Consider the following 24,215-nt stretch of genomic DNA (forward strand, 5'->3'; position numbering starts at 1 on the left):
AGATGCACTATTACTCAATGATTTGTATGTGGTAAAGTTTGTTTTTGGATTTTTTTTTTTTCTTTTTATGGCCATGCCTTGGCATATGAAAATTCCTGAGCTAGAGGATTGATTTGGAGCTGCAGCTACTGGTATATGCCACAGCCACAGCAATGCCAGATCCGAGCTGCGTCTGTGACCTATGCACAGCCTGTGGCAATGCCAGATCCTTAACCCACTGAGTGAGGCCAGGGAACAAATCTGCATCCTCATGATTACTAGTAGGGCTCTTAACCTGCTGAACCACAATGGGAACTCCTGTTTTTAGATTCTTAGTCTTTGGAGACTATAATACTTAGTGTCATTGAATATATTCCAACTTTTAAAAACACTCATTAATGTATTACAGTAATGCCAACCCTATCTCCTGGCATAATGCTCTCCCATGAAAATCTAATTCAACTTTCCTTTTACATATGTAATTTGCAAACAGTAGCAGGCATTTGACATCCAAAGGACTTTGGGATAAAACCTTTAGAGATTTTCTTACTTGATATTTCTCAGCTTTTAATTCATCAGCAAATTCCAAATTCACTCTTGATGATTTTTATAGCTATAATAGTCATTCAATTTCATTTAAAAATGAAACAAGTGGCCTTTGATCGCATACTCTTTGCAAAGTCTGATGTACTCTGTTGAATCTGTTGTATGTATTCCTTTTGTATTTTTAAAAGCAGTAGCTGCACTAGAGGTAGCTTGACCTTACCGTGAGAAATAGCATTTTATCATGAAACTTGGCAGAGCCTTCAATTTCCTTTCGTTTAATATCTGCCAGTCATTCCCATTGTCCAGGAAACATTCTCTCTGCTCTCTATGTGAAAGTTGTTATCTCTGGTGGCAGATACAACTTCTCTGGGGCCAGATCATCCTCATCCCACAGTTCAATCGTGCAGCATTGCTGGATCCCTGTGGAAAACCAATCATGTTCTTCAAGATGTGGCTGGAAAGTTAATGATGCAAAAGAAAGACATTGGATCTCCTACATATACCATTCAGTTCCTGGCCACTTCCCCTAAATTGTGTGCCAATCTCTGACCCTGCCGCTGACCCAGCAGGCGTAAAATTGAGGCTAAATTGAAAGGAAGAAGTCTTATTTACCATATGAAAGCAGTGAGCTGGAAAGGACTCTAGACTTTGTCTAATCATAAACCTTCATTATCGAGACAAGAAAGCTGAGGCTCAGAGAGGGGAACTGACTTGCTCAGTACCATCTCCCTCATTGATGTCAGTTTTGAGGGGCTGGAAAGCATATATTTTTATTAATTAATTTGAGATATAATTTGCATACCATAAAATGCATAGAAATGAAATGTCTAGTCGATGTATTTTGACAAATGGATGTATCTATGTAAACATAGCTAACACAGCCATATCCTATCAAGTTATAGAACATTTTATTTTCCTGGAGAATTTTCTGTGTGTTCTTTCTAGTTGGAAAGTAGATTTTTCACTCCTGATCTACGTTTTTCACCAGTGTTAACCTTTTCAACATCGTATAGGTACATACATCATTTGGCAAAAAAGAGCCCAGGGCTGGAAACAAAGTATGTGGATTCTCCTTCTAGTTCTTGTTCAGTTAGTTATGATATTAGGCAAGTATTTTCACTGAGTTAGTGTCTCTAGTTACTTTGGAATGGGGTATGAGTGGGGAGCCAGATTGTAAAGGTGGTAAAGCTTGCCTTTCGTTCTTCCTACTCTTCTTTTTTGAAATCTTTCTTATAGTTCCTGGGCTGTGAAGTGTTGCAAGTTCATCTAGCTCCCACTTCATTCTGTACTTTGTTTTGAGCTAGCTAAGTACCATTAAAAAGTGAGCTTAGTGTCCATTTTATGTCACAGTATTAATAACTTTGTTTCTGGAAATGCTTGTATTTAATAATCATAGTGATATTAAGTAATTTATTGGAGACTACATTGCATATCAAGCATGTGTTTAGTAGTCTCCTATGTTGCCTAAGTGGATGCTGCTTTTTAGGAGCTCTATAAGATTGTTCGGTTTTACATAAGGCAAATTTGATGCTCATGTAGGTTAATTCTCTCCCCACAGTTGCACAGCTGGTAATAAGATTGTTCGGTTTTACATAAGGCAAATTTGATGCTCATGTAGGTTAATTCTCTCCCCACAGTTGCACAGCTGGTAAGTAGCAGAGTTTGCACTGGGACCCACATTTGCCCAGATCCACAATCAGGACACTTTCCACCCTCTTTTCCTGCCGCATGGGACTTTCGAGATGGCAGTGCCTTTACCCAAAGGAATAATTCTTTGAAGGTAGAATTTCAGGTAGCATATCCTTCTGGAGGGAGAATGACATCTGACTAGAGTGCTCACGGATGACTTATGCATCACGCCAGTGCTAACAATGTGGTTATTCTCCTGGTCCCAGAACCACAGTGAGAAAGCTGTCAGAAAGCCCTGTGAACAGTGTGCACTGCTTTGCATGAGTTCTACTACACTTAACTGTGTCTGGGCAATTCAGTGCACTGGAGTTTTGGTCTCAATAAGATGGAGCAAATGCATTCTGGAGGGCAAGTCATTCTTATAGGCAATATCACCTATAAAAAGTGAGATTGCCGGCCAGACTGCATAACTGTGTTAATTACAGGAAAAGGGAAAAGAATCATCATGCATTCACTTAAGGGAGTCACTCCGGCTAGGGACCTGATGTCTCCTAAAGAGACATTCTCTCCTCTTCCCCAGAGCATAAAGAGAGGTGTCCTGATTTAAGGGTGTGAACTGAATCTTATTCACAAAGAAAATGCTTAGGAAGTTTTGCCTGAGAGAATACTGGGAATTTCAGTTGAAGTATCTAATTTCACTCATATACTTTTGCTTCTCATTGTATGACTTGCAAGTTTAGCATATTATTCTTTTTTAAAAAGCTATCTTGGCTATTAAGAGTTTTCCTGAAGTGATACAGAGGAGACTATGACAAATACAAGCAACTCAACAGACGTGGGCGCCAAACTAAGTTCAGCACATGTAATTCAGAGCATACCATGTCCTTGCAGGTGATAAGCAGGTTCCAGGAAAAACAACTGAACAGTTCTGCTGTGCAGTTTATAGGAGGAATCTGTCTATCTCAGGAGCATCCCAGACTCTAGTGTACTACTAATTAAGACCCCTTTTTGGTAACTTTTTGATCTTGGACCTGCTTAGAGACGCTCTTAGGCAAGAAATCAGGATTCAGTCCTTAGTTTTGTTGGTAATGCACAGATTCACATGCCACCCTTTTGCCAATGCCCAGAAGCAGTTCTGGGAATGCTTTAGTCATTTTTGACCTGGACTGAGTCCAGAGGCAAATGCTGGCCACTGAATTTTGGAAATGCTGAAATGCAGTAAACTTGACTAGTTTTGGTACTGGTAAACTCCCACACTTCCTTCTCATCTTTTAAAGAAAGCTGCCTGAGGTCAGAGGCCTGAGACTTCACAAAAGCAGATCATACAGCTTAGGACTGCATTCACAACAAAACAGCGGAGGCTTTGAGGTGTTGCTTGGCTACAGATGTTTGCGTCCAGCTGTGGTTTTGCCTGGTCACAGGAGTCTGGTTGCTTTTGCCGTAACAGTTTTGGCCTTTAATGGCACAGAGATATCAAGATAGGACGCTTCTCCAAGTTTGAGAGAAAAAGAGATTAGGTCAGGTTATGTTTAATCACTCAGGGATAAAAAGAAATGAAAGCAAGTTTTAGGAGGTAGTCACCATACTCCAGGCTGACATAACTTTCCAAAGAGCTAACTGACCTCCTTACCAACCCAATAAACCAACAAACCACTAAGGACTAGAGCTCTGAAGAAGTATGAGGACCTCATATCTTAGCCTGAAGAGTCACCCCTTACACCTACTAAATGTGTAGGAAATAGGATTTGTTTTGTGCAAAGGAATATGTTTTTCGTTTCAGTGGTTCACCAAAAAATAATTTTCATTTTTGGCCAATGTCATTCTTTTGACCACTCCATCAAAGTGTTATTTCCTGGAGTCTGTGGCACAGAGGTACAAGGGAAGGCTGAATTGCCCAGTACCACACCTATAGGGCCCTTCAGGACTGCCTTAGTCCTCATTAATCTCTATGCCCATGAAAGCCTGTGGGTGGCCAGTGGAAGAAATTTCTCTACACAGAGACGGCCTAGACAGAGTTGCCCCACTATGCTTCAGCCATCTGTGTTCTTATCCCTTCACAGGCAAAAGCACCCAAGGTGAGTTGTGAGCTACTTTAAAATTGGAGATCAATGACAGAGGTCTTATGTAAAAGGCCTAATGTAATTGTAGTAGTCACAGGCTAACCTTAAATTTTTCCTTTGTTCCTGAGCCACATCCCTGCATGGGCCCTTCAATATAATGGCTGAATTTTATTATTACTATTTAACGGAGGAATAGCGTGAACTGAGGCAAGTTTCTATAAGGACAAAAATCCTCTTTTCCACAATAGTTGTGAATCTAACTTCATGAACATGACAGTTCAAGCTTACACTGAACACTTTATGAAAAGGAGAATATTTTACATAATTGTTTAGTTTATTTATTTCTTAACCAAGGACAGCTATTAACCCTCTAGGGGTTAAATTAAATTTCTTATACTCAGAACAGTTCAAGTGGAAGCACTACTAGATTCAGAATCCAGAAATGTTTTTTAAAAGAAAACTGTGCATGCATTTTCTCTGAAAATGACTTCTTTGTGCTCCAGATTTCTAGCTCAGATATAAAATTGGATTCTTTGAAGAGATTCAGAAACTAATTTTAAAAACCTAAGGGTCATCAATAAATGCCAGAGAGTACCTTGGGTTCCATTTTATGCTCTCTAGTTCAAGGAACTACAATATTTTATTCAAAATAAAATCTTTTTCATTATCATTTAATGTCCATCATTAGGAAATACAGATTATAAACTTTTTTCTATTTTTACCCAATAAAACTTTATTAATTCTGATCAATTAATGGATAGTTTTTCAATCACCTAAAATCTGAATAATAAAGAATTCTTGGAGAAAGATATTTTTGTTTTTTAAAATATATATTCAATATGATATGTTTTTTTTATTTGAACACTGTAGTAAACTCAAGCACTAAACAGTATTACTGAGATATGTAAAAGACTTTTCCTCCTTCCATCTTGATTTATATTTTAATTGTTTTTAATTTTGGAAATTAAAAAAATACAGAATAGTATGAAAAATAATAAACTGTTACCCAGTATCCTTTAACATTTTACTGTATTTGCTTTTAGTATTTTAATTAAAAAATAAGACATTTTAGATACAATTAAAACTCCAGGAGTTCCCGTCGTGGCGCAGTGGCTAACGAATCCGACTAGGAACCATGAGGTTGCGGGTTCAGTCCCTGCCCTTGCTCAGTGGGTTAACGATCCGGCGTTGCCGTGAGCTGTGGTGTAGGTTGCAGACGCGGCTCTGATCCTGCGTTGCTGTGGCTCTGGTGTAGGCCAGCGGCTACAGCTCTGATCAGACCCCTAGCCTGGGAACCTCCACATGCCGCGGAAGCGGCCCAAAGAAATAGCAAAAAAAAAAACCCAAAAACTCCATTTGTTCCCTATTCTCTGTCTTATCCCATTCCCAAAGATGATTGCTGTTATGAATTTAAGATGTACTGTTAAAATATTTTTAATACTTCTGTATCAAAGGACAGTATGTACTAGTGTATATATATATATATATATATATATATTTTTTTTTTTTAATGTATAAGAGGGATGGTTTCTCCTACATGTGTTTTTTAATATGTATCATCTTTCAAGTTGTTTTTCTCATTCAATGTTGATTTAGCCATGAATATTAGTGGATGGGTCTTGTTTGTTTATATTATTTTATATTACATATTTGGAATTACACCATTTTAGTTTTTCATTTTTTTTCCATTTTGCTTGCTTTTCCCTCTGTTTTCATCTTCTGTTGAATGGTCATGTTTTCTTTATTTGCCTTTATCTACTAGTTTGAAAGTTACACATTCTGTTTCTAGTCGTTTAGTAGGTACCTTTAAAATTTTGTTATATATAACATGTTATTCATGTTATTTTAAAATAAATATTAAAGTTAATTTATATTAGCGCACTTTTACTACAAACAGCCCTTTTCAATCTCCTGTGTTAACTATTGTTTAGAATTTTAGTTCTACTTGGTTTTTAAATTCAAAAATGTTTATTATTATTAGTTAACATATTTTGCCAGTTTTTGTTTGTTTCTTTTCTCACCATTGTTCTTGAATTCCATCTTTCATTCTGGCTTCCCCCTATTTCTTGCTACAGTCTCTCTTTCAGTAGTTCTTTTGGTGAGGTTTAGTTAAATTTTTTGGGCTCTGAATGTATAAAAAAATCTATATTACTTTCACTCTTGAATGATCATTTATCTGTGGCTAGACTTCTATTGTGTCAGTTTTTCCCCTTGAATGCTTTGAAGATGTAATTCATTCTCTTCTGGCATCTGTTGTTTCCAAAGAAAGTTTGCTCTTAGTCTGCAGCCAGTCTTAATGTATAATTTTTCATTTTGAGATAATCTGCCTTCTCTTTCTGCTTGCTTTTCAGATTTTCTTTTAATATTCTATAGTTTTACCACAATGTGTCAATGTTTGGAATTGTTTTTGATTATCCTTCTTATGAATCATTGTGGTTTTTAATTTATTTATTATTTAATCTTAAGCATTTCTTTGGTTCTAAAATTTTCATTCATCTCTTTAAATATTACATCTTTCCTATTTATCTATTCCATTCTTTTGGAATTTCTACTGGAATGATACTTTTTCTTGATTCCAAGTTTTTTAGTGTCTTGTTCAAATTCTTTAAATTCTCTATGGTATGTTTGCTTTTATTTTTTCAGCACTCAGATCACTAATTCTCTTCTCAGTTGTTTCTTGATTTATTTAAATGAGCATATTTTTATTTCCTGGATTTCTGCTCAGTTCTTTTCCAAATCCAGTCATTCTTATTTCATAATTTCCTATTCTTAGAGATTTGTACTTTTCCTTTTTTTCCTTTTTATTTTCTTTTTTGCCATACCTGTGGCATGTGGAAATTCCCAGGCTAGGGGCTGAATTGGAGCTGTAGCTGCTGGCCTATGCCAAAGCCACAGCCATGCAGAATATGAGCTTATGTCTGCAACCTATACTGCAGCTCACAGCAACACCAGATCCTTAACCCACTGAGCAAGGCCAAGGATTGAACCTGCATACTCATGAATACTAGCTAGATTCTTAACCTGATGAGCCACAATGGCAACACCTGTATTTTTCCTTTTTGTGACAAGGATGCTATTTTTCAAATATTTTCAGATGTTTATTTTCCTGTCCTGAAAATCTCATCACCCATATTTCAGTGTGACTGGCAGAAAAAGGGATGGGAAATGCCTACTATTTTAAAAAAGATATTCATCTTTTATCATCAGATTAGATTTCACTTGCATCCACAGTAAGAAAGTAAACTTGGAATCTAGATTCCTTTAAATGTAGAGAAGTAATTCTAACCAGCCTTAAGTCTAAGCAAGTAGCCAGAATCAGTAGGGAATCTGAGAGTCCAAAACCCACCACTTTAATATCTGTGTATAGACAGAACCAGATACTTGGGTGTATAATCTGACAGTCACGCAGGGACTCATGCTTAATGCTCTGCTGTCACCATTTTGAAGTTCCCAGTAATTTTTTAAACAAGGGGCCCTTATTTATTCTGCACTGGGCTCTGAAAATTAGGTAGCTGGCCCTGGTACTAGGGGAATCCTGAGAGACAGGTGGAGGAAGTAAAAGGAAAATTCACCTTTATTGGTCCCAGGTCATTGTGGATAGTAGAGGCAGGCAGAAGAGTGAGTGACACACATGGATTCCACTTCTTCCCTGTCCCAGGAAAGAGAATATTGTATGATTGGAGAGGAACACCAGGAGGGGTCCTTTTGTCCCATTTAACATTTTGAACTCTGGAAAGAAAGTTCCTCTCCTGTAAAACTGAAATAATAAAGCGATCTGAAGTAAAAATATTTTTAAAAATTTCAAGGAGATATAGGATGGTAGGATTATAAATTTGCTCTTGCTCTACTCAGGAGAATAGAGAAACTGTAGTTTAAAGAAATATTCTATTAATTATCCAAATTTCATTAATAGTGTCCATCCTTATAGAAATGGGAAGAAAAATCTAAGTTCTAAGTCAAATTCAGTAAAACTGGTCCAGTAAAATAATTGAAACAGTCCTTTTAAGCTTAACTTTTGTTCTCAATTTACACATGCCTAATTGTTCAGATTTATACCTATTCTTCCTTTGCTCTCCCAGGTGCAGAGTGCTATCTGGAGGATATAGCAAACATTGTCATGCCATGGATCTTGAAGTATAGAAACAACTTCCTAAAGATGGTGCACTGGCAAGATAGGAACCTTAGTTTCTGATGACACTCTGTAGATGCCCTATCAGCCCTGGATGGCCTACATCCTTTGAACTTGTTTTAGGTAAGAGAGAAATATATTTCTATTTAGTTTAAATGATTATTTTAAATGTTCTCTTATATGCAGACAGACTTAATTCTGATATAGATACTTAGGCTGATTCTAATTTTCTGCTGTTATAAACTATGCTGCAATTAGCATACTTGTCCAAACATCTCTGCACATTTGAGAAATTTTTGAATGTCTAAAAGTTGAATTGTCAGTTAAAAGATTTATGAACAATTTTTATTGTCTTGTGAAATATCTTCCCAACTTGGGAAGACATTCTTAATGGGGATATTCTTGGAAAATGAACAAATGGAGTGGGAAAATGTGGGACACTAAGTGAAAGCATGATACTGGGATATGGTTGACATAACATGGCAAATGTAAATGAGAGCCAGATATTCCCATGTCAAGTTAAAAATCCATTCTACTATTCCCTTTACTAGGATGGCTGAGTCAAATTCAAAAATATAAAAAATAACCCAATAAAACAGTTGCATTTCAAGGCTGTTGCAGATTCTTAAGACATTCATTTGATTGTAAAGCAGTAGGTAGACACACACACACACACACACACAAACACATGCTACTATGCTGGATTTATTTCCTTCCATGATCCTTAGTTAACTCTGGATTATTGGGAGATTATTATTGTTAGATTATTTTTAGATTATGTAAAAAAGTGGTAAGTAGTTCTCAAACTTCATTTTTGTGTGTGTGTTTTTAGGGCTGCACCTGTGGCATATGGAAGTTCCCAGTCTAGGGGTCAAGTCAGAGCTGTAGCTGCTGGCCTATGCCACAACCACAGCAACATGGGGTCCGAGCCTCATCTGTGACCTACACCACAGCTCATGGCAATGCTGGACCCTTAACCCACTGAGGAAGGCTGGAGATTAAACCCCTATCCTCATGAATACAAGTCAGGTTCGTTACTGATGAGCCCTAACAGGAACTCCTCAAACTTCACATTTAAAATCAATCTATGGAGTACCCTTCGTGGCACAGTGGAAATAAATCTGACTAGAAACCATGAGGTTGCGGGTTTGATCCCTGGCTTCACTTAGTGGGTTAAGGATCTGGTGCTACCAGAAGCTGTGGTGTAGGTTGCAGACTCAGCTTGGATCTGGTGTTGCTGTGGCTCTGACATAGGCTGGCAGCAACAGCTCTGATTAGACCCCTAGCCTGGGAACCTCTATATACCGTGGGTGTGGCCCTAGAAAGGACAAAAGAAAAAATAATAAAATAAAATCAATCTAAAAGTCTATTGGAGGAGTTCCCATTGTTGACTCAGTGGTTAATGAACCCAGCTAGTATCCATGAGGATGCAGGTTCAATCCCTGCCCTCGCTCAGTGTGTTAAGGATCTTGCATTGCTGTGAGCTGTGGTGTAGGTCGTGGACATGGCTCAGATCCCAAGTAGCTGTAACTGTGGTGTAGGCTGGCAGCTATAGCTCCAATTTGATCCCTAGCCTGGGAACCTCCATATACCTTGAGTGTGGCTCTCAGAAAGACCAAAAAAAAAAAAAAAAAAAAGTCTATTGGAAAAGTACATTTCCGAGTTTCACATATTCTGATTCAGTTGGTCAAAGGTGGGGCCAGGAATATGCATTTTAACTACCATAGCCACTTTGAAAAGCACTTATCCAGATATTTTAAAGATTTTTTTCAGCTATTGGCTGGATCCTATCCATCAATAAGTCTGGCTGCCTCACTGTTTTTTAATTCTTCCAGAGAAGCTGACCAAGGATGGGCATAGAGGTATAGAGGTGCAACTGAGATTGGCAGTTCTGGTCCTTTCTATCAGTTGATTGACATTTTATGGCTCTAGATTTAAAGTAATGGCTATACTTATGAATAATGGACATGATATTTTAGGAATTATTTAATGTATTTTTTATTCCTCTTAAATCAAGATGCCATATGGCTTTCTATCCTTTTAATCAATGAATTTCAATGCTTCAAGGGCAGGGTAGTGGCTGGCTAGAACACCAAAGTCATTGCTCAGCTTTGACTGTCAAATGAAGCTTTTTAATGTATTGTGTCCCGAGGGAGAAAGTGCTGTTGAAAGCAAAGCTACATCAAGAGAGAAAAAGAATTTCTAAATTTCTAAGCTCCTTTTATATATCATTTATTTCTTATGGTATTGGATTCTTGTTAGAGAATGATGTCTAAAATTTCTGCTTTCATACTTGAAGTTTTTTTTTTTTTGCAGCTACGTTCATGATCAATTTTTGTGATATCTTTGCTTCAATCGATGACAGGTTCTTTTAGCAATTAAAACAAGTGAGTTGATTGTAATATTCAGTTTCTCTATATCTGCATTTATTTTTTTGTCTCCTAGATCAGGCTGATTTGAAAGAAGTATGTTAAAATCTCCCATAAAACTGTATTTTATCTGTTTTTAACTTTTTAAAAAATTCTTATTTCTTATTAAAGCATAGTTGATGTATAGTGTTGTGTTAGTTTCAGGTATACATCAGGGTGATTCCGTTATATGTATATCCATTCTTTTTCAGATTCTCTTCCCATATAGGCTCTTACAGAATATTGAGTAGAATTCCCTATGCTATGCAGTAGATCCTTGTTGTTTATCTATCTTATATATAGTATATGTTAAACCTAAACTCCTAATTTATCCCTCCCTGCCACCTTTCCCCTTTGGTGACCATATGTGTTTTCTATACCTGTGGGTCTATTTCTGTTTTGTAAATAAGTTCATTTGTATCATTTTTTATTGTACATATAAGTGATATATGATATTTGTCTTTCTCTGACTTACTTAGAATGATAATCTCTGGATACATGGCATTATTTCATTCTTTTTATGGCTGAGTAATATTCCTTTGTTTAAATGTACCACATTTTCTTTATTCATTCCTCTGTCAGTGGATATTTAGGTTGCTTCCATGTCTTGGCTGTTTGTACATAGTGCTGCAGTGAACACTGGAGTATGTGTATCTTTTTGAATTACGGTTTTATCTGGATATTTGTTCAGGAGTGGAATGACAGGGTTATATTCTATTTTTAGTTTTTTGAGGAATGTCCATACTGTTTCCCATCATGTCTGTACCACATTTCATCTTCACCAACAGTGTAGGAGGGTTTCCTTTTCTCTGCATCCTCTCCAGCATTTATTGGTCATAGACTTTGATGATAGCCATTCTGAATGAAGTGAGGTGAATCCTCATTGTAGTTTTCATTTGTAGTTCTCTCATAACTAGTGATGGTGAGCATCTTCATGTGCTTTTTTGGCCATCTGTCTGTCCTCTTTGAAGAAATCTCTGTTTAGGTCTTCTCTTTCTCTCTCTCTCTCTCTTTTTTTTTTTTTTTTTTTTTTTTTTTTTTTTTTTTTTTTTTTTTTTTTGCTTTTTAGGGCCACACCTGTGGTCTGTGAAGTTCCCAGGGGTCTGCAAACATTTTCTCCCATTCTGGGGTTGTCTTTTCATTTTTTAAAATATTTCCTTTGCTGTGTAAAAGCTTTTAAGTTTAATTAAGTCCTATTTGTTTATTTTTGTTTTTATTTCCATCACTCCAGGAAACTCCAGATCCAGAAAGATATTGTCTCAATTTATGTCAAAGAGTGTTTTGCCTATGCTTTTCTCCAGGAGTATCATAGAATCCACTTTAACACTTAGGTCTTTAATCCATTTTGTGTTTATTTTTGTGTATTGTGTAAGAGATTTTTTTTTCTTTTTAGGGCTGCACCTGAAGCATATGTAAGTTCCCTGGCTAGGGGTGAATCTGAGCTTCAGCTACTGGCCCCTACACCATAGCCACAGCAATGCCAGATTGAAGCTGCATCTGTAACCTAAGCCACAGCTGGTGGCAATGCCAGATCCTTAACCCACTGAGTAAGGCCGGGGATCAAACCCATGTCCTCATAGACTCTAGCTGGGTTTGTAACCCACCGAGCCACAACAGGAACTCTGAGAATGTTCTAATTTCATTCTTTTACATGTAGCTCTCCATTTTTTCCAATACTACTTATTGAGGAGACCGTCTTTTCTCCGTTGTATATTCTTGCCTCCTTTGTTACAGATTATTGAACTATAAGTGCTGGGTTTATTTCTAGGATTTCTATCCTGTTACACTGGTCTATATGTTTGATTTTGTGTCAGTTCCATAATGTTTTGATGACTGTAGCTTTGTAGTATAGTCAGAAGTCAGGAGCCTGATTCTTCTCACTCCATGTTTCTTTCTCGAGATTGCTTTGATTGTTAGGGTTCTTTTGTTTCCACACAAAATTTCTTTTGTTTTAGTTCTGTGAAAAATGCCATTGGTATTTAATAGGGATAACACTGAATCTATAGATTGCCTTGGGTAGTATGGTCATTTTGACAATACTGATTTTTACAATCCAAGAATATGGTTCATCTTTCCATCTGTTTGTGTAATTTCCTGTTTCTTTCATTAGTATCTTAGAGTTTTCCAGGTACAGGTCTTTGGCCTCCTTAGGTAGGTTTATTCCTCCTTCCTGCCTCTTTAGGTAGGTATTTTATTCTTATTGATGTGATGGTAAATAGGATTTTTTCTTTAATTTCTCTTTCTGATCTTTTGTCATTAGTGTAGAGAAATACACAGATTTATGCATATTAATTTTGTATTCTTCAACTTTATTGAATTAATTGATGAGCTCTAGTAGTTTTCTGGTCAGGTTTTTGGATTTTCTATGTTTAGTATTGGGTCATCTGCACACAGTGACAGTTTAACTTCCTTTTCACCAATTTGGATTCCTTTTATTTATTTTACTTCTTTGATTGCCATGGCTTGGACTTCCAAAACTACATTGGATAAAATTTATGAGAGTGAACATCCTTATCTTATTCTTGAAATTAGAGGAAGTGCTTTCAGCTTTTCACTGTTGAGTGTGCTGTTATCTGTGGATTTGTCATATATGGCCTTTATTATGTTGAGGTAGATTCTCTCTATGCCCATTTTCTGGAGAGATTTTTCTCAAAAATGAGTTTTGAATTTTGAAAAATCTTTGTGTGCATCTATTGAGATGATCACATGGTTTTCATTTTTCAGTTTGTTAATGTGGTGTATCACATTGATTGATTTGAAGATACCAAAAAATTCTTGCATCCCTGGGAAAAATCCCACTTGATCATGGTGTATGATCCTTTTAATGTATTGTTGAATTTGGTTTGCTAGTATTTTGTGTATATGTCTATATGTGATATTGTGTATATGTCTATATGTGATATTGACCTATAATTTTGTTTTTTTGTGAATATCTTTATCTGGTTTTGATGTCAGGGTGATGGTGACCTCATGGAATGAATTTGGGAGTGTTCCTTCCTCTGCAATTTTTTGGAATAGTTTCAGAAGAATGGGTATTAACTCTTCTCACATATTTGGTAGATTTTGCCTGTGAGGCCATCTGGTCCTGGATTTTTGTTTTAGGGAAGTTTTAAATCCCAGTTTAAATTTCGTTACTTCTGATTGGTCAGTTAATATTTTTTGTTTCTTCCAGATTCAGTCTTGGAAGATTGGACCATTGTAAGAATCTGTCCATTTCTTCTAGGTTGTCCATTTTATTGGACATTTTATTATCCATTTTATTTGATGAGGCTAGAGGTTTATCAGTTTTGTTTATCTTTTCAAAGATCTAGTTTTTATTTTTATTGATCCTTTCTATTGTTTTATTATTTCTGCTTGATATTTATGGTTTATTTCCTTTTATGACTTTGAGCTTTGTGTGTACTCCCTTCTCTAGTTGCTTTAAGTGTAAGGTGACATTGTGTATTTGAGATTTCTTTTTTTTTTTCTGTATTTAAGTAGCAAGGGATTTTTATTTACTTATTTTTTAGATTTAAATTTTATTTCCCCAATACATTTTTTTTTCCTACTGTACTGCATGGTGACCCAGTTAAACATACATGTATACATTCTTTTTTCTCACATTATCAGGCTCCATCACAAGTGACCAGAGGTAGTTCCCTGTGTTACATCGCAGGATCTCATCTGCATCTATTAACCTCAAGCTCCCAATCCATCCCACTCTCTTGGCAACCACAAGTCTGTTCTCCAAGTCCATGATTTTCTTTTCTGTGGAAAGGTTCATTTGTGCCATGTGTTAGATTCCAGATATGTGATGTCATATGGTATTTGTCTTTTTCTTTGTGACTTACTTCACTCAGTATCAGAGTCTCTAGTTTCATCCATGTTGATGCAAATGGCATTATTTTGTTCTTTTTGATGACTGAATAGTATTCTATTGTGTATATATACCACATCTTCCTAATCCAATCATCCATTGATGGACATTTGGGTTGTTTCCATGTCTTAGCTGTTGTGGATAGAGCTGCAATGAATATGCAGGTGCATGAGTCTTTTTTAAGGAAAGTTTTGTCCGGATATATGCCCAAGAGTGGGATTGCTGGGTCGTATGGTAGTTCTGTGTTTGTTTCCTGAGGTAAGAGTGTATTGTAAACTTCCCTCTTATAATTGCTTTTACTGGGTCTCATATGTTGTTTTTTCTTTTTCTTTTTTTGGCTACTCATAGCACATGGAATTCCCAGGCACGGGAAGAAATAAAGCTGTAGTTGTGACCTAAGCCATAGCTGCTGCAATGCCTGATCCTTAACCCACTGTGCTGGGAAGGGGATTGAACCTATATCCTAGTGCTCTCAAGATGTTGCTAATTTTCTGTTGTGTCACAGTGGGAACTCGATGGGTTTCATAAGTTTTAGATTGTGTGTTTTTGTTTTCATTTGCTCTAGGTGTTTTTTTTTTTTATTTCTTCAGTGATCCATTACTTATTTAGTAACTTACCATTTAGCCTCCATGTGTTTGTATATTTTATAGTTTTTTTTCTTGTTGATTTCTAATCTTATAGTGTTATGGTTAGAAAAGATGCTTGATATGGTTTCAGTTTTCTTAAATTTGCTGAAGCTTGCTTTGTGGCCCAACATATGATTTATCCAGGAGAATATTCTGTGTGCACTTGAAAATAATAGGTATTCTGCTACTTTTGGATGGAGTGTTCTATAAATATCAATCAAAATCAAGTCCTTCTGGTCTAATGTGTCATTTAGGGCCTGGGTTTACTTGTTGATTTTCTGTGTGGATCATCTGTCCATTGGAAGTAAGTGGGGTGTTAACATCCCCCACTATTATTGTGTTACTTTTTTTTTCTCCTTTTATAGCTATTAGCATTTGCCTTATATATTGAGGTGCTCCTATGTTGGTTGCATATATATTTACAAGTTATATCTTTTTCTTGGCTTGATCCCTTGATCTTTATATATTGTCCTTCTTTGTTTTTTGTAGTAGTCTTTATTTTAAAGTATATTTTGTATGAAATTAGTATTTTTACTCCAGCTTTCTTTTGATTTACATTTTCATATAACACCTTCCTCGGTCTGTATGTGGCCCTATCTGAAGTGGGTCTCTCATAGACAGACTATATACAGGTACTGGTTTTGTATTCATTCATTCAACCCTTGTATTCTGGGTGGAGCATTTAATTCATTTATATTTAAAGTAATTATTGATACGTATGTTCTTACTGTCATTTTGTTACTCTTCTGGGTTTGTTTTTGTTGGTCTTTTTTCTTCCTTCCTTTTTTGTTCTTTGCTCTTAGGGTTTGATGATTATCTTTAGTGTTATGTTTGTGTTTCTTTTTCTTATTTGTGTTTGTTCCTATTGTAGATTTTTGGTTTATGGTTAACATGAGTTTTGATATAGCATTCTATATATATACAAGATTAGCTGGTCTCTTAATTTCCAATGCCTTTCCAATATCATGCAATAATACTCTTTTCTTCTCACAATTGCTGGTTTTGATATCATATTTGTGTGTGGATTATTTCTTACCTTTACTATATGTTTGCCTTTGTTGGTGAGCCTTCTCATTTGTAATTTTTTTGTTTCTGGTTGTGGCCTTTCTCCCCCCGCATAGAGAAGATCCCTTAGCATTTATCGTAAAACTGGTTTAGTTGTGCTGAACTCTCTTAGCTTTTGCTCATCTGTAAAGCTTTTTATTTTTTCCATTAAATATGGCAAAAAGCCTTTCTGGGTAGAATATTCTTAGTTGTAGTTTTTTCTCTTTCATCACTTTAAATATATCATGCTGGTTTTGATGGCCTTTTGGCCTTCTGGTCCCTTCTGGCTTGCAGAGTTTCTTCTGAAAAATCAGCTGATAATCTTATGGGGCCTCCTTTGTGTGTTATTTATGTGCACATGTTAGCTTGGGATAGAAGGAGAATTATATTGAACCAGGGTGAGATGTTGCCAGACAATTACAAATTTGGAATCTAGAATAATGGAATTTATCCCTCGTTTGGGTGTCAGCTGGGAAATCTCTAAACTCCAGTGTTGTCAAAGTGCTAGGTTGGAATTAACTGAAGAAAGGTAGACATAGGCAGAGAACAGTCTTGACTCATAGAATGTAGCACATACCTCATAGTCAGAGAACCCAGCTAAGAAAATCTGTCCCCTCAAAGGGAACACAGAATTGCTAAGAGACACAATGGAGAATAGGTAAGATATAACTTGAATTAGAGATGTGCAAGATTTTCAGCTAGAGGATACCTCAAGAATAACATGCCAGATATGGGTATTTGCAGAGTTTCCAAAGAATCAGGTGAGATCATGTCCTCACAATGGTCAGCAGGTTCAGGTATTCAGGAAGAAGATGCCCAGTCTCCATGTTCCTATGGTAGGCAATAGAAAGGACATGTGGGCCTCCCTCTGGCTTCTACCCTCCTGCTGGCATAAGTACTCAAAAGCTTACCTGCAGGTCCAGGAGCCATCTTGGCAAGAAAAATGAGGAAGGGTGATACATTCTGAAAAATTGAACATTTCTTCCAAAGACACTAGGGTGAGAGAGAATTTTAAAATATTTCATAGTGGAATTAACTGAGTTATATGTAATTGGTAAGTTGAAATCTTTTCTACCCCTTGGCATACCAAGAGCTTAAATGTTAGATGCTATCAGTTGTGGCAAACAGAGGAAAGCAACATAACTTTTTTCTCATTTGATTTGTAGTTCATAAAATTCTACTTGGGTGTAGATTACTTATGGATTTAATCATACATACTATTCCATGTAGCAAAATGTTAAAGCTATGAAGAAGTCTGGAGACAAAGAGAATAGATCCAGACATTCTAGGGGAATACTAACCTCACACTATACCTTGAAGCTATGATCTTTTAAATATACCAATGAACAGCTGCTTATCACCAGGAGGTGTTAGATCTTGACTTCTCCCCAATTTTTGTGTCTTGGTCAATATCAACATGAGAATGTCTGCTCTGAGAAGTCCACTCTACCACCAAAAATGTGCTGGGTTTTTTTTTTTTTTTTTGAAACAAAAATTGCTATGGAGCTTTCAGCATCACATGAATTAGGGGTATTTCCAGTTTTGCCCTTAGATCCTGAGGTGCATTAGTGATTCCTTCCCCTGCCCAGTTAGCTCTTGGACTGCATCTTAGATGTAACCAACATCCAAATGGATAGTGTCCTGCGATTTGAAAGTGCTGCAAGCTGTTTACCTTTTTTTTTTAAAACCAAGTCAGAGGCCGCTGAAGCTCAGGAGAATCATATGTACTTTAAGAGAGGAGGTTAAATGATGGCAAAGTGGGTTTTCCAAGAGCTTTGTGCAGTGCTCAAAGTTGTGTTCCTCAGTAACCAAGTGGGCAGACAAGGGCGATGAGGAAGCTTCCCTGTGGAATCAAAGGCACTAGCACATGAGAGAATGGGTCCTTCAGAGTCATCTCAGGCCACCTGTCTATCTTTACCAAGAGCCCAGCATGACAGAATGGTCCACCTAAGAACAGAAGTTGTTAGGTGGCATCTGGATTTGGACAGACCTACTGTTATCCCTGCTTTCTGTTCAAAATTCAGTTCTGTCAGATTGCTATAAAGATCAATGATAAATAATCTCTTTAAAGCAGAAGACATATACTAGGTGCTCAAGAAATGCTTGCTCTTATTAGAAGCAATGTAAATATCATTAGTATAAGACAATAGTTTTCAAAGGTCCTCACAGATGTCCATAGTTAAAAAAGAGAAATTTAGGAGTTCATGTCATGGCTCAGTGGTTAAGGAACTTGACTAGTATCTGTGAGGATGCAGGTTCCATCCCTGGCCTTGCCCTGTGGGTTAAGGATATGGCGTTGAGGTGAGCTGTGGTGTAGGTTGTAGATGCTGCTTGGATCCCACATTGTTGTGGCTGTGGTATAGGCCAGTGGCTACAGTTCTGATTCAACCCATAGCCTGGGAACCCTCATATGCCATGGGTGCGGCCTTAAAAAGATGAAAAAAGACAAAAAAAAAAAGGAAATTTAAATTAGACCAATGGTTTTCAAATATGGCTATGTTCAGAAAATTTTCTGAGGCTTTGTTAAAAACACATTCCCTGATGTCCTAGAGTTCTTCATTTTTTTTTCTTTTTCCATTATGTTTATTACAAGTTACTGAATGTAGTTCCCTGTGCTATACAATAGGATCTTGTTATTTATCCATTCTATGTATAATAGTTTTCCTCTGCTAGTTTCAAACTCCCAATCCAACCCTCCCCCAGCCCACCCTACCCCTAATCCTAGACATTCTGATTCACTAGCTTTGAGGTAGGAAGTGGGAAATCTATGGTTTAACAAATTTAAAGGTGATACTGATGTACAAACCAAGGGTTCTCAGCCCTGGCTGTATATTTAAATATTTAAATAACTAGGGAGCTATGGAAATTACAGATGCCAGGGCTACAATCTGGGCCAGCTGAATCAGAATCTCTTGGTAGGCAGACACTAGTGTTTAAAAAGCTCCCCCATGAGTGTTGTATCTTTGCTGTCATTTGCTTCTAGGTATTTTTTAATTTCCCCATGAGATTCTAATATGGCACTAAAGAGTCTCCACTTTATCATCGCCGCCTGAGATACTTGGCAAAAACCCCAAAGCACAGGCCCCAGCAGTGCCATGGTATTTGAGTGGAGGCCCAGGTATCTGCATTCTAGCAAATTCCACAGGTTTTTGTGCATAACCAATATTAAGAACCACAGTTCTAGTTCAAGCTTGTTACATTGGAATCACCATGTGGAGTAATTTAAAAAGTACTGATAGCTTTGTATTATCTCCAGATATTCTGGTTGAGTTGGAATAGGGTGTGGCCTATTTATAAAGGTTTTTTTTTTTTTTTTTGTCTTTTTGCTATTTCTTGGGCCGCTCCCACGGCACATGGAGGTTCCCAGGCTAGGGGTCGAATCGGAGCTGTAGCCACCAGCCTATGCCAGAGCCACAGCAACGCAGGATCTGAGCTGCGTCTGTAACCTACACCACAGTTCAAGGCAATGCCAGATCGTTAACCCACTGAGCAAGGGCAGGGACTGAACCCGCAACCTCAGGGTTCCTAGTCGGATTCGTTAACCACTGCGCCACGACGGGAACTCCTATAAAGGTTTTTTTAAAAGCTCTTTAGGTGATTTTAATATCCAACAAAGCTCGGAGTTGTCACTGGTTCAGTGGCATCCATGACGACACAGGTTCCATCCCTGGCCTATGGGTTAAGGATTGGGCGTTGCTGTGAGCTGTGGTGTAGGTGGCTGACATGGCTCAGATCCCACAGTGCTGTGGCTGTGGCATAGGCCAGCGGCTACAGCCCTAATTGTACCCCCAGCCTGGGAACTTCCATATGTTGCAGGTGCGGCCCTAAAAAAAAAAAAAAAAAAAAAAAAAAGGGTTAAAAAAAATATATATATCCTGCAGAGCTTGAGAACCAGTGGTTGCTGGTTCAGTAGCATCAGTATTATCTTCTAGGGACCTATTAGAAATGCAAATTCCCAGGCTTCACCCCAGACCTACTGAATCAGAAACTCTGGGTATGGAGCCTAGTAATCTATGTTTTAACAAGTGCTTCAGGTGATTCTTTTGCACACTGATGTTTGAGAACCAGGGACTAGATCTTCCTAATTAGCAGGAATCAATTAGTAAGGATTCATGGATCATATTAGCTGATTGACACTAATTCAAGAGGTTTGACCTAGTCAGTTTCTTTTCTTTTTTTCTTTATTGGCCACACCTATGGCATATGGAAATTGGCAGGCCAGGGATTCAATCCTTAACCTACTGTGCTGGGTTGGGGATTGAATTTGCTTCCCAGGGCTCCAGAGATGCCACCGATCTAGTGTGCCACAGTGGGAATTCCTAAATAGTCCCCCTTTTTTGGCCACCCCTCATCATATGGGGTTCCCAGGCTTCATATAGCAACACCAGATCCTTAACTCACTGTGCCTGGTCTGGGATTGAACCTGAGTCCCAGCACTCCAGAGATGCCACCGGTCCCATTGTACTACAGCAGGAACTCCTGTCCTAGTTAGTTTTTATTGAGATAGTATTAAAGGCTGGCAGGGTGTAGCCCTGGATGAGGGGGCCTAGTACAAGGCTGCCCAGAAAGGTCAGCCTCTGGCTATGTGTGTGAAATGCAAGAGCTCTGATCAGCTCTGAACACATGGGTTCTTTTTTTCCTCATTTAAAAAGCCATGCTCTACCAAAAGAGAGCCCAGCCTACCCAAGGCAACCTAAGAGCTGTCAACAACCATTCCAGGCTTTGGTGAGAACTAAACCCTAGGTACCATGTTAAAATTCAGCTTTCTGAGCGCAACCGATTTTGGTTCTCTATGTGTGGGGTGAGCACTAGCAAACAGCATTTTAAGCAGGCACCTATGGTGATGCTGATGTCAGTAGCGTGTAAACCAAGCTCTGAAAAACATTGGTTTTATGGGCTGTTATCTCCAGGCTTTGTGAGACCAACTTGTGAGACCTTCACATTTTTTTATTCATAAGGTCTGGCCTCCTCCATTGACGTATGGGTAGCACACCCAGGTCACTCTGTGTGAAGTCACTGGCTGAGCTATCTTTCCCAGCATCTGATTCCAAAGTGAGGCTTTTAATGTCAGTGAGAAGCTTCTTTTGTTCCAGGCCTCCAAAGCCTGGTAAATGCATTTCAGTATGGCTTTTAAATGTCACTCTTGTGTCCCCACCCTTTCTAAGGAAACTTTGTTGTATGAAAAACCCAATTTGCTTCACCTGACGCTAATTCCTTAGTGACCTAGGCCAGAAGCAACAGGTCCAAGAGACTTCTTCCAACAGAAATCCAAAGCACTGCACATATTTGGCCTCTGGGCGGCGCCAACCTTTTGGAAAAGTAGGCTGTTTATGTAACAGATTGGCAGTTTGAGCGGCTGTGTAAATGTCATTCTTTAAAAATAAAGACGAAACTCTCAGTTAACTCAAACAGGAGCAAATTAAAAAGTAGAGTGAAACATCTATTTCATGAACACAATTCATCTGCTGTCTCTGGTACTTCAAAATGATACCTTTTCTCCAAATGATAACTGGCACCCTCCCACCGGCTTCAGCTAGGCAGTGACAAAACAACAGATCAATTCACTCACTTCAGTGAAGAAGAAAAATCCAGTCAGTTAGGATGGGCTTCATGTGACTCATATACCTGAAGACTGAATCCTTTCTATGCAACCAAACAAAATATAAGCAGAGCCACTGAAACTGAGGTGTTGAGTTTGTCCCCCAAAATGTAATAAGGAAGTTTCGTATCGAGTCTCAATTGATTTTAAATCCAAAGGATAATTATTTTTCCTTGTGAACTCACCAGGAGAGTCCTTGAAATATTAATTTTCAACAATTTTAAGGGTATGTCTGTAACATGTAAAGCCATCTCATTTTGAGGGCTTTGTGTCCTGTGTGCTAATGTAAAATCTCAACCTTAGCTTCAAAATGGAATCACTTGGGAGGCTTTTAAAAATTCCAAGTTTCAGGCACATACCCCAAACCAATTAAGTAAGGATCTGGAGGTGGGACCTAGGCAACAGTACTTTTTTAAGCTCCCTAGGTAATATAATGTGAAGCCACTCTTTGGTTCCTTAGCTTTCTATTTGCAGCTGTTTTCTCTGGAGTTCTGACCCTAATCCTTCCGGCTGGGTACAGGGACCAATCTCTGATACTCACACTGCTTTCTTCCAATTTCTTTTCTCCTTGAGTCTGCTCCAACCTTCGTGCAGACCTGTCACTAGTGGGCCCGTCTTCAGTATCCTTATGCCCATCATCCCAGACATGTCTGAAATCCAGTGATGGCTATACCCTTACCTCAAGCTTGGGGCCCCACCACATAGTAACTGACTGGTAGATATGAAAGATAGCTCATAGATTGTATATAATGATGGTTCCCAAATACCAGTCCAGAGTCACTTCTAATCCTGAATAAGAATAACCCAGGGAGCTTGTTAAAATATGTATTTCTGGGCTCAATCTCAGAAAGCCCCATTCAGTCAGTCTGGAAAAAGATCTGGAATGTTTTGCTCTAACAAGCTAAGCTTTGGGGGAAAATTGATCTAGCTTAATGCCTCCAATTCTGAGGTAACAGAATGTCAGAGAGGATGTGAATTGTTCAAAGTCATTTGGCTACTTAGGAGTAGAGGCAATATTAGATTCAGGTGTCCTGACCACTATGAAAAGAAGTCATACTCTGGAGAAATACAGTTTTTGCATTTCAAGAGAAAATTTTAAATTAGTGAATTTTCTTTCCAACCTTACCTGTTAGATGAAAGAGCAAATCCTTCGGAAGTCAAATTTGATTTTTAGCCCCTACTTAGCAACATGTCAGTTCTGTGGTTTGGGGCAAGTATTTTCATCTCTCTGAGTCCTAGTATCTTTATCTTTCAAATGGGTGCTACTTGTCTCATCCAATTTTGTGAGGATTAAATGCCATAATGTTGCAGTGGAGAGGATTTGTTTTGAACCCACAAGAGATACAGTTTGGAGACTCCCAAAATTAGGGCAGAGAGAGGATTTTGCATTGAGCTTGAGCCAGAGGAATATTATTTCTTCTGCTTTTGTGATCCCATTTAACATCATGTGGCATACAGGTAATAAACAGATCACAGAACAGGAAATAGAGGCCCACCAAGGTTCTATGATTTTCTCAGGATCACATAGCTCATTGCTTTCAGACACAGGTCTTCTGACTTACAAATCACTGCTCTTTCTTCTATATCTCCTTTTCACCAAGGAAATTTCTCTGAGTCAGTTAGGTTTTTCCATTTGGTCATCATAGTACTGTATTACTTACTTAAATTTCTTGGAACTAGATTTAAATACCAAGGATAGGATAAGGGAAGGATCACTCAGCCCCCTAACTTTGTTCTTCTAGAGCTGGTTTGGTGGGGGAGGGGAACTTAGGGCACTTCAGCAAAGGACAAAGATAAGTGGCAGACCTCTTGGATCCCTCTAGGATAAGTCAAAATGGATCTGGATATTTCAGGTTTATACCTTATCCCCAGCAATGTTGAAAGTTCTTCCTAATTAGCCCTGGGCTATCTGGGGCCCCGCGGAGGAGCTAATAGATGGAAGCTAGGTGGGGATGAACCCTGGAATCATCACATTCTTTCTCTGTGTTTACCACACCTGAAAGCTTTGTCAATACAGAAAACACATGGAGTTGAAATGACACTTCAATTTGAGCAAAACCCTTTGTTGAGTAGCATTGTTGGATATTTCTGTCTGGTAAATCTGGCAACCGTATGAGCATTTGAGGATTTGCTTTAAATCATTTCATCTGTCTGTCTACAATTAATTGAATGAATTCACAGGTTAATTGGCTTAGAGCTTCATTTCACTTTGTGGTATAGACTTTGATCATTATGAGAGGTATTTATTTCTTACGCTTATAATTTGTGTTGATTATGGTACCGAGACTTTCAGTAAAAAATAGATGGAAAGGGTGTTTCTTCTGAGAGCTATTTTCATT

General features: G+C 37.9%; 1 protein-coding gene across 24 annotated transcripts in view; it reads left to right on the forward strand.

The window, feature by feature from the left end:
• Positions 1-24,215, forward strand: part of GLIS3 (GLIS family zinc finger 3) — a 674,383-nt gene that overhangs the window by 121,162 nt on the left and 529,006 nt on the right. For all 24 annotated transcript variants that reach the window (XM_084986252.1, XM_084986326.1, XM_084986283.1 and 21 more), the window contains one exon: positions 8,294-8,466. The gene's annotated coding sequence lies outside the window, so the exon portion shown is untranslated. The remainder of the gene's footprint in view (positions 1-8,293; positions 8,467-24,215) is intronic.

Source organism: Sus scrofa, chromosome 1, assembly GCF_054392235.1.
Source record: "Sus scrofa isolate SSC_HxYL_T2T_F1_AM1 chromosome 1, Sscrofa_HxYL_maternal_Yorkshire_Landrace_v2.0, whole genome shotgun sequence".
In the NCBI taxonomy this organism is placed as follows: domain Eukaryota; kingdom Metazoa; phylum Chordata; class Mammalia; order Artiodactyla; family Suidae; genus Sus; species Sus scrofa.